The sequence below is a fragment of the Dipodomys spectabilis genome, unplaced genomic scaffold (assembly GCF_019054845.1).
Source record: "Dipodomys spectabilis isolate Male_0828 unplaced genomic scaffold, ASM1905484v1 ptg000418l, whole genome shotgun sequence".
NCBI classification, from domain to species: domain Eukaryota; kingdom Metazoa; phylum Chordata; class Mammalia; order Rodentia; family Heteromyidae; genus Dipodomys; species Dipodomys spectabilis.
In genome coordinates this window covers 774,555-779,315 of record NW_024871095.1, presented here as the reverse complement: position 1 = coordinate 779,315, position 4,761 = coordinate 774,555, and the positions used below count along the sequence as shown (strand labels likewise).

Sequence of the window (4,761 nt, the reverse complement as noted above, 5' to 3'; positions counted from 1 at the left end):
CAAGAATACTAACCTGTTTTTTGACCAATAGTGTAGATAATTTCCTTTTCTCCACACTCTCACCAACATTATTACCTTTTCTTCAAAGGTAATATAGGGCAGGTTTTTACTATCTGCATTACCCTAGACTGGCCTTAGACTTAAATCCAACCTCCTAAATGCTTGGAATTACAAGCCTTTACCACCATAACTGGTTCCATTAATTTTTTGATAAGTTATAATAGTTATGAAGTTGTATCATAGTAATTTTGAATTATATTTCTCTAATGACTTCTAATCAAAAAGCATTAAGGCAGCATAGAAGTTGTATTAAACACAACTTTGTAAACCAACAGGCAATTTTCAGGGCTTTATTGAGAACATGTCTATTCAAACCTTTTTTCCATTTTTGATCCAGTTTCTGTTAATCTCATCTTTAATCTCGCTAAATTAGATCAATTATCAATTCAAGGTAGTATAAAAGAAAAAAAATGTAGCAACTCCTAACATTTTTCAGTTTTTAATAACATGGTATTGCTTAAATCATTTTGTGTTAACAATTGACAGTATATAACTCAATTTAGTTAGACCTGTTACAAGGCTGTAGTTTATTTATTTTACATTGATTGTTCTTTCCAAAGCCTGTTTGTCTAATTTCCCTTGGTTTCTTTCAGTCTCAAGTAGCTCAGATTTCAAACTGAAGAATAAATGGAAGTAAGCAAACCAAAAAAAAAAATACAGTTCCTCTCATCCGATGATGCCTGTATAAGAATGAGAAAGAGTTAATCCTTTTAAGGACCTATGATGGGACAACAAAAAAATGAATTTATTCTTCTATGTCTTCTTTATCTTTGCGATGTAACTTAAATGTTGTAAAACACAATATACTCCTCAGATAATTTTATGTTTTATCCGTTTTGCACATTTTCATATGGATTTCATCTCAGTCTACAACATTCTTTCATCATTCTGTCCCTGATATTTTAACACTATCAAGACATAAGATAACCAGTTTGATTTACAGCAAGAGAAGTTATCCACCTGGCTTCCTTGGAAGCAGAGCATGATCAATATATATTACTTCTGGTTGCTAACTACATGTAATGGTTTCTGTACTACTTATCACATTCTATTTAGTATTTTAAAAAGAATGCTGGCTAAACTCAAAGCTCATTCCTAGAAGTTTATGTTAAGTATTTCACAAGTTTTATTCCCTTAATTGTTAAGATAACATTTGCTATAATGCTAATGTTATTACCATTTTAGTGTTGGGAAGAATTGTAATTAAAGGCAGTAAGTGCATGACCTAAAGACACACACAGTGAGGAAGGAAATGAGTCAAAGTTTCCAAAAGTCTTTCAGCAATACACAAAAGGTAGATAAAATCTCTCCATTCTATGACACTCTCAATTCAATATTCATATTGCCCATGGTGATTGTTTTCTGTCACATTTGTCTTCATCACAGATTGTGTTGGTGACATTGGGTTATCATGCTCAGAGCTGAGCTTATACATTGAGGTCCAAAGAGAGGCAAATTTCTTCTGTCCCACAATTCCAGTATCCTTTTTAAAAAGTACTAAAACTTTTAAATATCATCATCTACTTTCTTATAAGTAACGAAAAATTTAAAAAATCATAAATAATCACTCCAAAGTGCTTTAAAATTGGAAATGCTAAAACATGCCCCTCTGAAGTAAATTTTCTTCTACTTTTAACGTTATTCTGAAAGTCTTTGCTGGTTTGTCAGACCTGCAATCCTAACTACTTGGGATATCTATTCAGGAGCCTGAGATCTGTGGATAACAGTTGAAACCCAATCAGGGCAAATGAAATTCATGAGATTATTTTTCAAAAATTTTAATGAACTAGCAAAGGGCCAAGAATGGAGATGTAGCTCATTTAGTAGCACACCAGTCTAGAGAGAAAAGGCCTTGCAAGACTTGAAGCCCTGATTTGAAACTCTGAGCACGCCAACACACATGCAAGTGCTTAAGCACATGCGTGTGTTCACAAACATATTAATTCAAATTACCTTCATATCGGAGTTTTGCATGAATTTCTTTGCTAACGAAATTATATGAGTAAAATAAAGGAAATAAACTCTTCCATCTCAGAACATTTTTATACATTTTTATTTTAAAAATATTGTACAGAGGGGTAACAATTACATGAGCAAGGTAATGAGTACATTTCCTAACAAGCATTGTTACCTCCTCCTTTATTGTTCCCCTACCATCCCTTCCCTCCCACCTCCACAAGTCCATTAACCCCCCCCCCCATTTCCTGGCCTCAATTGTAAAGTTCACTTTACAACATAGTGTATTGTGCATCTCATTGTTACATGGGTCAATCTGTATCCCTAGTTAAGCATTTTGGTTTTTTTTCGTCCTTCCTCTCAAAAAATTAGAGGAGAGTATAAACAAGATGTAGGCACACCAACTTCAAATACAGTGAAAACGGGTGTTATAGCATGGGGGAGGAACATATAAAGAAACAAGAAAAAACACACTGCACGTCATAAGTATGTAAGAAAAAATAGCAAGAAAAAAAAAACCACTTGTGTCCCTAACTTGGGGTTCATTTCCCTTAACACAATCTTATCTGGTCATATACACATAACTTTTGACCTTTTCTGCTTATCCCAGACATATATTAGTTATTGAAAATTAGAGAAACCATGGGACCTACGTTTCTTTGGACTTGGCTTACTTCACTTAATAATTTTTTTCCAAGTCTTTCCATTTCCTAACAAATTGGGCTATGGAATGCTTCTGAAATTTGCCTGTCATACTTGCACAGGGGCCAGCTAATCTCTGTATCATTCCAATGTTAGTGTATGTGAAGCTGAATTGAGCAAAGAACATTTTTTATATATAAATTGTAATTGATTTTCTTAAACTAGACAATACAACAAAACGTAAGTTTAAAAGAATTGTCATGAAATTTTAGAACCATGTACTTCTTACATAAGTACACATTTAAGAAAAAATCAAGATTGACATGTCAAAAACAAAATAATTCCAGATATTTGTTGTTCAAGAGATGTGTAGGAGGAGGAATTCAATTATTCTATACAAGGGACCTGTCATAATGAACACTGCAGCAAGTGTTAAGGTTTGTTAAAATATTTAATGTTTTAAATATATTTAATTTTGGGAATTTGCTTATATATGCCAAAACTGGGACTGTTTGGCAGGTCATAATACTTTTCTATAAAGTATTTAAGATTTATGGTAGCACATAACTACTACTAAGTATGTACATTTCAGAGTTTATTGAAACCTTACTAATGAGAAGTTGCAAAGTCTTTGTGTAAAGGAGCAGAATAAAGAGTTGGCTATGTTATCTACACAGTTTCTGTTAAAACTGTAGGCCTTCCTTACTTTATATGTTAGTGAGGAACAAATGATGATATAAGCCATATACAAATTATGAGATGAACTATAAATGGTAATCTTAGTGGGTGATTTAAACACTACTCATAGCCTATAAAATTCTTGTTGAACGTCATAATCTTAGCCAGTGTTAAATGTAAAGAAATATGACAATAATAAAATCTAATTTGTAGTACACTTCAAAAACTGAAAAAATGATAATAGTTTTGTTTTTTATTTTATTAATCATTATTATTTAATTATTGGTTTTCTTTATTTGTAGCATTGTTTTTCTTGTAATATAATACAACTTTTTGTAAGTTGTCATTAGGAGGTACTTTGAGAAGGGTATTGGGATGGCCACACCATTTTTTATAGGTGCATGTGAATTTATAAAGAGGGAAATTAAGAACAAAATATGTATTTAAAAAATGATGAAGTAGAGTCTGATTCAGGAGTGTTGATACATGTCCACACCTAAAATATTAGCCCTAGGCTGAAGCAGAGTTATTACAATGTTGAAGCCAGAAAAGTGAGAGACTTTGTTTTGTTTTGTTTTGTTTTTGTTTTTATTTTGTTGGACATGGGGCTTGAACTCTGGGGCCTGGGTGCTGTCCCTCAGCTCAAGGCTAGTGATACCACTTGAGCCACAGCAGCACTTCCAACTTTTTCTGCTTATGTGATGCTGTGAAAAAAAACCCAAGGCCTCATGCATGCAAGGCAGGCACTCTACCATTGAGCTACCTTCCCAGTATCTGAGAGACTGGATTTTAAAAATCATCTAAACAACATTTGCTTTCTGCTTTGGGTTATATAATGAAATATATGAGTATCTTGTTATGTTTTTGTGCATTGTCATACCTCTAAATTTATACTAACTTCACCCACTTTATCCTTGTCAAAGTCATGAAATATCTCTGAGAGTTTGCTTCTGTGAAGATTGTTTTGTATTTATAATTTCTTCTGAGTCATTTTTATTTTTTATCAAAATCACTTTATATTTCATGTTGATGAGTATTTACACAGAGACAGGCATATAGAGGATTTAGTTTAACAAGTGAACATTAAAATTAGAGCTCAAAAATAAAAATGAGCCTTAACACATATTTTCATAGCTTTCCCCACATTCTCCCTAAAAGAAGACAATATTAAGAATGTCTGAGGGAGGCTTTTTATCTCCAATTTTCTTGAGCTTCCTAGGTTTAGAATTCTTAAATCACAGAGACATGCTGTAATGGGAGTAAGATTTTTTGGTACACTTTTCCCTTCAGACTGTGTTTCTCGTTCTTCCCTTTTCTCAACTCCATTATTAGAGATTTTTCTCAGAGATGACTCCATCTCCAACTTTTCACTCTTCCTAGCTGGACAAATGAATTTGCAGATCAAGACTCTTAGACAGAAAGAAT

General features: G+C 32.9%; 1 pseudogene; it reads right to left on the bottom strand.

Annotated features, from left to right (window-relative positions):
- Positions 1-2,735: 2,735 nt before the first annotated feature.
- Positions 2,736-2,835, bottom strand: LOC122097232 (annotated as a pseudogene).
- Positions 2,836-4,761: the final 1,926 nt, after the last annotated feature.